The 10,580-nt window shown below is 38.2% G+C and overlaps 1 long non-coding RNA gene across 1 annotated transcript; it reads left to right on the plus strand.

Moving 5' to 3' along the window:
- Positions 1-3,054: 3,054 nt before the first annotated feature.
- LOC140624855 (uncharacterized) lies at positions 3,055-8,963 on the plus strand. The gene is made up of 3 exons (XR_012024298.1): positions 3,055-3,107; positions 3,365-3,466; positions 8,752-8,963. It is a non-coding gene; the product is annotated as an uncharacterized lncRNA (long non-coding RNA).
- Positions 8,964-10,580: the final 1,617 nt, after the last annotated feature.

Genomic DNA, 10,580 nt, shown 5'->3' on the forward strand with positions numbered 1-10,580 from the left:
AAAGACACAGAGAGACAACAGAGACACAGGCAGAGGGAGAAGCAGGCTCCCAGAAGGGAGCCCGATATGGGACTCGATCCCAGAACCCTGGGATCACACTCTGAGCTAAAGGCAGACGCTCAACCACTGAGCCATGCAGGTGTCCCAACAGTTTGTTTCTTGACCCTGCTTGCACAGCTGTCCTAGTTTGATAAACTAGTTCTGATTTCATTCATTTATTAAATATCCACCTGCCTATTCTATTGATGTGACCTTGACCTTCTATTTCTGACTCTATCTCAGTGTGCCATGTACCTTGTTGCTGATAAGCTTCGGTATCAGGTATGCCCATGATCCTGGCTGACCCTGCCTGTCTAATTACACTCACAGAATTTCCGCTAAAAGCATGCCCTGACACAGATTAGTGCTTTACAAGTGTGTCTTGGGCTTAGACACTGTATTAAATAGTTCTGACTGCTAAAACAGGATACTACAGACTGCCTGGTGTCTAAGATCAAGGTATTGGTTTCTGGTAAGCTTGCAGATGGCCACCTTCTCACTGGTGTCATGACATGGCAGCATGAGAACCATCTCTCCCACTCTCACTCTTACTCTTCTTCTTGTAGTCCCACCATGGGGGCTCCACCTTTACCATGTCATCTAACCCTAACTGCCTGTTGAAGGCCCCATTTCCAAATACTACATGCTGAAGTTTGGGGTATCAGCATAAATTTTAGAGGAACACAACTTAGTTCATAGCAGATTCCTCCTAAACCTGCCTGAAGATGTTGCACCGAAGACTGGCTTTCCCTAAGCAATGCTTTCCCACAGGTGGGAATTCATTCATTTAACTTCCAGGTATTTAGTACTTGCTCTATTTGTAGTCATTGCTTTAGTTTCTGGGAATAGAGACATGGTCCATACAAATAAGAGTCACTTCTTGTCTTTAAAACAAAACAAAACTATATAATTGGGAAAAAATAAGGGTATGGAAATCAAGGAAAGGAAATATATATAAAGCAGCCAACATTTAAGAGTTTAATGGATGAGCACGTGCTCTTCTGTCAAACTGATTGGGTTGAAATCCTGACACTAACAATTGATAAATGTGAAGTGAGCAATTTATTTAATCTCTTTCTGCTTCAGGTCCTCATTTCTAAAATAAAGATAGTAAAACCTCTAGGAATTTAAGACTTGAGAAGATATTTAGAATACCGCCTGGTACTGAGAAAGCACTCAATAATGTTTAGCTAGTAGTAATAATATCTAATCATCGTTTGCAAATCTCTTTAGGCATTAAAAGATTGTATTTTAATTTTTTAAAAGATTCTATTTATTTATTTGACAGAGAGATAGAACAAGCAGGGGAGAGAGAGAGAGAGAAGCAGGCTCCCCACAGAGCAGGGAGCCCAGCATGGGGCTGGATCCCAGGACTCTGGGATCATGATCTGAGTTGAAGGCAGATGCTCAATCGAATGAGCCACCCAGGCACCCCAGGCATTATATCATTTAATCCTAAACCAGCCATACATGAAAGCTATTGTTTTCCCATTTGGCAAATGATGAAAAAAACTTTCAGGAAACGTATATGGTAAGTCTGAAGGCTGAAAATCAAACCTAGGTCTCTATTTATACTATTTCTGCCAAAGACAAAACATACCTATAAACAAACAATGTCAATGTAATATCTTAAAGGATGGAACACCTACTTATTATGGGAGCAAATACGTAGAATGGCGAAGTCTTCCTGAGAAACTCCTCAGAGGAAGTGATAGATGTGATAGGCCATCCCTCCTCTACTTTTCTGAAGGAGAAAGTAGGAATGTCATATATAAAAAACTTGGAGAAAGAGAAAATATGTACGGGGAGTTTTGGAAATTCTATCATTACTTCAGTATGCAAAAAGTATAAAGAGTTGAAGCTGGAATGGTAGACATTGTATGTTAAGGAACATCTAGGAATTTTGGGGCAGGCCAGTTAAAAGAACATACTGTTCATTATACCAACAGCTAGGGATTTGCCCAGAGGGATTTGCCCAGAGGGATTATACCAACAGCTATTTTCCAAATGTGTTGAAAGGTGAGACCAGATTTAGGAATACTTATTAGAAGTCTGTTCCTAAAGTTTAGTCAAGACCTGATAAAAACAGTGGAAAAAATCAAGAGTATTTTGTAGGCCACAATCAGATAGAATTGATGTTTGAATGAACCCAGAAGTAGATATATAAAGAGTACTTTGAGGTTTCTGGCGAGATTACTGGAGATGATGATCTTTACTTATTTTTCCTAGTAATTCTCACATTGTAGTCAGTCAATTTTATGCTTCAAATGAACATTATGATCTAAGTAAATAATGACTATGATGACCATGGAACTGTGCTTGCAGATATTCAGCTATAAGAAGCAAAGATTAACTGATAGCTTCAGCGACTCCGTTTTAAAATCTATTGCTTCTAAGGCAACACCTCCCAAAGGCTGCTCTCAGCCAATGATTTGGTGCCACAGGAAAACAAAAGCAAACTCATTATTTGGATATCTGAGACTACTCTGACAGATTTCTTTAGCTCAAGGACTCACCAAAATTCTGCTGCATCTTTCTTAGACCTCCTTATAACACAGGACACTTCCGTCCAACCTTTTCTCATTTCCTCTTTGACTTTGTATCAAATCTACACCCCAGTCTGATGATCTCTCCAGAGCCTTCCCCTGCTCATTCTCAATTTCCTCCCACGCAGTTTGGGAACAGCTATTCCATTGTCCCTGTGAGTCTTTCTTTGTGAGAGTAAACACTGGAAAAAGTTAGTAGGATAAACAACCCCAATCACTGCAGTCAATACGGCACTCTTCCTTCCTCACTACCCATTCTTAATTCCTCAAGCCTTCAGCTATCACTCATTCAGGTATTGGTGGCTTGTGACCCAATCCTTCATAATTAGGGGACAGAACACTCGATGGTCACGACTTTCTTAGCCTGGGGTTGCATCATATGCTTGTTCACAATTACAACGGAAGAAAGTTGAATCAGGAGGCAGCCAATTAAATCACCTGGGTTACACAAATATTCCTCCCAGTTTCCATAGTGTAAAAGCAGCCATATCTCCTGCTGACTGTGATCAATTACCCCTGAAGGTATGTTGATTCCTGGTTTTTGGGCACAAAGAACTTTAACTTGTAGCCAAACTAAGATTTTGGCTGGGTCTCTCTAGAAACCAGAAATGTAAGGAGATTAAAATTAAAAAAAAAAAAATATCTCAGTGAGTCACTGGCAGTGCTGGTAAGTGGAGACATTCTTGCTTCTGTATCTTGGATCCTGGACTGTATGTTTTCCCTTTTGGGGCCTAGCATATAAAGGTTTCTGACCTGATAAATGTATTGTATCCTGACAGATGGTACACCATCCTTTCAGAGCTTCCTCTGAGCTGTCTTTCAGCTGTACCTTTAGAAGGCTATTCCTGCATTCCTGAGGTTGGCTGCCATTAGATGACACGGTACGTGGTATGACTAGTGGATTCCATTTTTTTTTTTTTTATGCTTGTTGAGTCCATTTTTCTTTTCTTTTTTTTTAATTTATTTTTTATTGGTGTTCAATTTACCAACATACAGAATAACCCCCAGTGCCCGTCACCCACTCACTCCCACCCCCCGCCCTCCTCCCCTTCTACCACCCCTAGTTCGTTTCCCAGAGTGAGCAGTCTTTACGTTCTGTCTCCCTTTCTAAGATTCCATTGTTTTAGGCCTAATCTCACACCTCTCTTGCCATCAAGTGGGTCCATGACTGGATGCTGTATTGTGTGGCATTCCATGGTTGTAGATCAGGTATTCTGAAAGACGTGGATATACGGTGCTATCTGATACAACACATAGCAAAGTTAAGTATCTATCCTTGTAAGGACAACTATTGGACCATTGGAGTAGAATAAAAATGACTCAATACAGTCAAATTGCCACCAAGTGGCCATTTGGTCTTCTCAAGATATAATGCCATATCGGTGGCTCAAACATCAGTCTTTGTTCAATTTGTTGGATATTCAGAAAGGATCAGAGCTAGATTGGCTTTGGTAAGTGGAAGTCCATGCTCTTGCAGCCATACATAATCTCCCTTTTTGCCACCTTACCCATTCTGCTCATTGTGCTAGTTTTGACAAAGTCTGCTTTACATAAACTGACTGAGAGTATTGGTCTACTTGTTTGCTCAGTACCTCTTCTGTGGCAAATGGCTTCCGGTTGGCTTTAACAAAATCTTTTTTTTTTTTTTTTTTAAATTTTTTTATTTATTTATGATAGTCACAGAGAGAGAGAGAGGCAGAGACACAGGCAGAGGGAGAAGCAGGCTCCATGCACCGGGAGCCCGACGTGGGAATCGATCCCAGGTCTCCAGGATCGCGCCCTGGGCCAAAGGCAGGCGCCAAACCGCTGCGCCACCCAGGGATCCCGAACAAAATCTTTACACTTTATGCCACTCTAATATTTCTATATACCCAGAACACTTAGGGCAGGAGGGTAGAACCAAGGCAGCAAGGAGTTATAGGGCTCTCTATAAAACCTCATTTGTTATTAGGAGGAAGTTGTCTCAGGTAAAGAATAAGTTATTGCATAGCCTTGTGTCCATGGCCAAATATTAGGGACTTTGAAGGGGCTGACGTAGGCATAGAGTCAGGTTTTAGCATGAAGCTTATATAATTTAAGTGAGCAGAGACCTTTCTAAGAAAAAAACCCAAATAGAAAAAAATCAATTTAAAGACTTCATTGCTTACTTGAAAAGAAATCTCTCTTTTTTTTTTTTGAAGATTTTATTTATTTATTCATGAGAGACACAGAGAAAGAGGCAGACAGAGACATAGGCAGAGGGAGAAGCAGGCTCCATGCAGGAAGCCACATGTGGGACTCAATCCCAGGACTCCAGGATCACATCCTGAGCAGAAGGCAGACACTCAACTGCTGAGCCACCCAGGCATCCCTGAAAAGAAATCTCAACAAAGCACATGGCCTTTGGAGATTCTGATTCTTTATTTTTTCTGGGAATGTTTTAGGAAATTTCCTAAAATTTTTGCATTAAAAAAAATGGTGAGGGCAGGGGTATACCAGAAATCTCTGTAGGTTTTGCTCAATTTTGTGTGAACCTAAAACTGCTCTAAAATTAAACTCCATTTTTTAAAAACTTTTCTTTTTAATATATTTTTAATTAAATTCAATTAATTCACATAAGATGTATTATTAGTTTCAGATGTAGGGTTCAGTGATACATCAGTCTTATATAACACCCAATGCTCATTACATCACGTGCCCTCCTTACAGTCCATCACTGAGTAACCCCATCCTCCCATACGCCCCCCTTCAGCAATCCTCAGTTTGTTTCCTATGATTAAGAGTCTCTTATGATTTGTCTCCCTCTCTGATTTTGTCTTGTTTTATTTTTCTCTCTCTCCCTCAATGATCCTGTTTTGTTTCCACATATGAGTGGCATCATATGATAATCATCTCGGACTCTAACCTGACTGCTCTCTCAAGCTAGACCACGTTATAATTTTCATACAACTTATTGGATTCATAGATCCCAAGTTGGCAGCGCCTAGGCTTAGAGTTCATTAGCATCACAGAATCTACCTGGGAGCTGGTAAGACTAATTCAGTCAGCAGCATCCCACAGGCTGCATAATCTTTCCTGGAAAGAAATGATGTCTTGACCATTGGCTTTTAAGTAGTATTGACCAAGTGATTTTCTTTTTTCTTTGGGCATTTTTCTCTTTTGAGTTCCTTTATCAGCCACCAAATTTTGGAGTTCTTCAGGGTTTGGCTCTGGTCCCACTTCACTTCTTATTCTATACTCTCTTGTTTGACATCCATATTGATGTTTATTTTTCAATGACCTCATGTACAGATGACTCACAAGTTTATATCTCTAGACCAGATACCTCCTCTGAGCATCAGATCTAAATGCCCCCTAGATATCTTCACTGAAATGACTCAAAGTCTCCCCCAAGTCAACATGTTCAAAATCAAATCAATCTGTCTCACCCTTCAAATCTAGTCATCTGTAACATTGCCAGTTTCAGGTAATATAATTTCTACTTCAGTGAATTCATAGTTACACACGCTTGAAATCTTACAGTCACCCTCCAACTTCCCTCTTTTTCACAATCTTTATTCAAACTAAAAGAAACTGTGCTAATTTTACTTCCTAAATCTCTCTCAAGTATGTCCATTTCTTTCTCACCTTCCCACTACTGCCTGAATCCAGGCTGCCACCATATAAATCCTGGGCCTTCAAAATAGCCTCCTTTATCTTTTCTTGCCCTCTTATTAAATCTATACACAATGGATCTTTTGAAAATCCTAATCTAATTAAATCACGTGCTTGCTTAAGTCTAGTCAATGTTTTTCATTGCCCATAAGATAGAGAATAAATTATTTAGCAGGGCTTAAAGCTGTGGTATTTTGGCTTTACCCTTCATGTCACAGCTCACAATGTATCTCCTTAATTTGGTCCACTTATGCTATCCTGTCTTTCTCTCGGCTCTTAAATACCCCAGATGTAGCATCTCTAACCCACGGCCTTTCTGCCATGTCCTTTCCTAGTGCCAGAACATATTTTCTTCTTTTCCCATGTAACTTCTAATCATTCTTAATATTTCACTTCAATTGTCTGATCCTAAGGAAAATTTTCCAGCCCTCCATGATGAGCTCTTTTTACCTATTAACTAACCATAGAATGATGACAATTTCATGTTTCCATGGCTATTTGCTATCTTTCCCCCTATATTGTAAGCTCTAAGGCACAAAGGACATTTTTTTACCACTGAGTCTCTGGGGCCCAGCACAGTCCTTGACACCTGGCACTTAATGCATATTTATTAGTGAATGAATTACATTTGTAAGATATCATTTTTTTTTCTTAAAAGTAAAGTATATTTAAAGGACTTGGAGATTATTATCTTGGTTGTGTTTTTCAAGAAGTCTTGCCTTGAAAAACAGTTTATCCAACTTGTAAAAAAGTCCTTTTCTCCAGTAGAATGGAGCTCCTAAACTCTAGCAAAATACTTTGTTTGTACAGAGTGGTATTCAAGGAGTATGCTGCATGGGCTAAATGTCTAAACGTGTTACCTACCAATTTCCCTAATGGTTGTATTTGATCATAAATGTTGGCTGTCACTTCGGTCATCTAGTTAAGTTTCTAAGTGTATTTGCTACACACATATCAAGTTGATTAGAGATGATTTGCTGATCTGTTTTACTTTAAGTAAATAGAAATCTAGTGTTCCAAAACATGCAATTGAATCAATTTGGCAGACTGCTAAAAGAATACTTAACACATGTTCTCCAACCCAAGGGTATCCAGACTGAAGCTATAGCATCAGCCAAATTGAATTCTCAGTAAAAAGCACAAGGGAAGCTAGGTTCTATATTGGCTAGATTGTTGTTAAATGCTAGACTTATAGAAAAGTGAAGAATAGAAAAGAAGTCAGGGAGAAAAGGACATGGGCTTGGTGGATACAACTGTAGATGGCTATCATGTCCCTTGCACTGTAACTATAATATTTCAGCAATCCTTACAGCCATTCCAGAGTTATCATTTGTATTCTAGTCCTGAAAATGAAGAAGAGGATATTCAGGAATTAACTGATATTCAAGGACTATCTCTAAAGAGCTGATATTCAAGAATATTGGTGGTAACCAATTCCTAAACATTATCTTTTGGGATCAAATACAACTTTTTGAAAGAAAGACTTCCTTTAACACTGGAGCTTATGTTAAGCACTACACTATAATTGTCTTAATATTCATATGCATATCTAAATTGAGTATAGCTTTTTCAAAGACTCAGATTATATCTCCTCTATTTATTGTTTTATTCCCAATAGGAACATCTTGGCCTTACAAGGTTGCTGAAGGAGTAAATGTACAAGATTACTTGACCTGAAAAAATTAGTTATGTTTCTGACCCTAAACTGTACTTCTTCTTCCATCCACGTGTTTTTAAATGTAGATGTCATTATTAGTCAGGTATAGTGAGACCAATGGATCAGGTGATATCATTGAAATGACAGTTTGTTATGGTTCCCAAGAAGAGGGAGCCACATGGAAAAGCACCAGGATCAGTTGGAAGGCAGAACAAATGGGGTGAAACCATCAGTAAGAGGCTTCATTGTGATTTTAACAGGAAGGCAAGGCAAGCCAGTGTAAGGAGATTTAGGATTAGCTACCTTAAATAATTATAGCAGGCTTTGGGGCATAGAGGCTGTTTCTTCTTATCTGGTACCTAGACTTAGGGTGAGTAGGACAGAGGGATAGTGGCCTTGATTGTGGGAACCTATGAGAACCAAACAAAGGAATTGCTTGTGATATAGGGTCGGTTTGTATATGAAAGGGACACACGTAGGTACATCCTTTACCATTTCTATAAATTGGCTAGCCCTGGGAAGGAGAATCAGTCCTGAATATAAGCTATTGCACATGAAAGTATATTAAATTGCTCTCATTCATATACTCAAGGATAAGGGGAGGTCTTAGAGCTCTTCCATTTTATTGTCTCTTGAGAATACAAAATTTAAGTATTTTCATGAAAACAATCTCTCCTTTATTTTCTGCCTTTATAATGTATTTCAATATATTACAATACATATTACATCAATTTGTCATATTTAGATGAAGTTTGCATCTAGGTAGGAAGCTCAATACTAACCCTGCCATAAGTGAAGGGGGTCTACACAGAGGTTAGGATTTGAAGAAAATGGGATTAGGTAACATTCTAAAAAAGGATTGTGTTTATTCTAAAGGAACAGTGCCGGGCAGCCCAGGTGGCCCAGCGGTTCAGTGCTGCCTTCGGTCCATGGCGTGATCCTGGAGACCGGGGATCGAGTCCCACATTGGGCTCCCTGCATGGAGCCTGCTTCTCCCTCTGCCTGTGTCTCTGCCTCTCTCTCTGTGTCTTCCATGAATAAATAAATAAAAAATCTTAAAAAAAAAAAAAAAAAAGGAACAGTGCCCTGTCAGAGCTTTGCTATGAGGGTCTCTGCTAGAACACTAAATAATAAAAAAATACATTGTATTTGACTGCAAATCATTAATAAATATTTAGAGCAGTAGATTTCATTGGTCTTTTTCATGACTTATGTTCTCAATAAAAACATTATTGTCACTAAGCAAATATTTTCATGGTTCATATGATCTAAGAGATGACCAAGCTCACTGAAATATTTATACAATGTTTTTCTCTTTACCAAGAAAACTCTCTACTTTTTTTCCCTCTTGGATTTAGATAAATGTATGTATCTATGAGTGCACAAATTCATGTGTGCATTGGTGGATGAAGCAAACATAAGACAATTTACCTGGGTTTATGTTTTTTAATTGTTTCTTGAACTTCAAAGGGAAATATGCTAAACTGATTTGTTGACCATTTCTGATATTTTGAAAAATGCATGCCAGGTGGAAACTTACAGGGAAGAATTTTAGGCTGACACAGTGGGAAATGTTTAAACACTCAACACAATGAAGTTCACAATGGAAAATCTGACAAATCTTTTACATTAGTGGCAACGTGAGGCTCCACTGAAATTACCAAACAGGCAGCAAGTGCCATAATAAAAGCTTTCTGGAAATTGTAGGGGAAAATGCCTGTAGCTGCTCTTAGAGAATTATTTTTCTAATTGTGTATTCCTAACTCAAGGGAGAACCTGTGGTAACAGTATGTTCCTCTATTGTAGTCTATCCATTTAGTTTTCAAATAGCCATGTTAGGTTAGCATTGTGTTTAAGGCTTGGAGTGGGGTAGTTTTTGTTGCAAAAGGAAAAAAATATATATAACATAAAGAGCCCTTTTCAGCAATTTAGGTTCCATGTCTTTGAGTTAGATGGCAGATGATGAATGTTTGATTTGTTTTCACAGATAGTGGCCTAAAAAGCAAGTCAAAGAATGACTTTCCAGAATAAAAAAAAAGGAAAGAGAAATATGAGCCTTTTGGGTATTTTTATTCCATATAAGCGAAGATATTTCTGAAAGGCAATAAATTAGCAAAGGTACCATTCCAAGCATTGTTGATATCTTAAGAAGAGGTAGGAGAGCATACAGCTAGCAAAAACTTGCTTTTAAAAACATTAAATCATCATATAAAAGGTCTGGAAACATCTACTCAAGTCTAATGCATCTCCAATAGATTTTTTCATTTTTTAGTTTAAAAATATTTACTGAAAGATTACTATCTTTCATGTTTTATTCTGAGGTACACAAAGGTTAACAAAAATAGAACCCATGCTCTAGTGGCATATATTTAAAGATATCTCTATCTCCTTTGATAATAATGTAATTAGCTATAGCATACAAACATTTATAATGGGAGTATTTACTTCTTTGATGCTTCCCTTTGTGAAGTTGAGCTTGTGTGTGGCGGGGTGGAGGAGGTAGAGAAAGCATATGATCATGTGGCTTGGGGGCACAAGGGGTTTTATTTAATAACTATAAAATTTGTAGCTACATGTAACTAAGGAATAAAAGTTATAATTGAAGACAAAATATATGTCAAATAATGTTTGGTTCAATAAAAACTAGATTTTTTCCCTCCTTATGAGATCTGATATTCTTCACCTTTCATTTCCATGATTGTGTT

This window comes from Canis lupus, chromosome 35 (genome assembly GCF_048164855.1).
Source record: "Canis lupus baileyi chromosome 35, mCanLup2.hap1, whole genome shotgun sequence".
Lineage (NCBI taxonomy): Eukaryota > Metazoa > Chordata > Mammalia > Carnivora > Canidae > Canis > Canis lupus.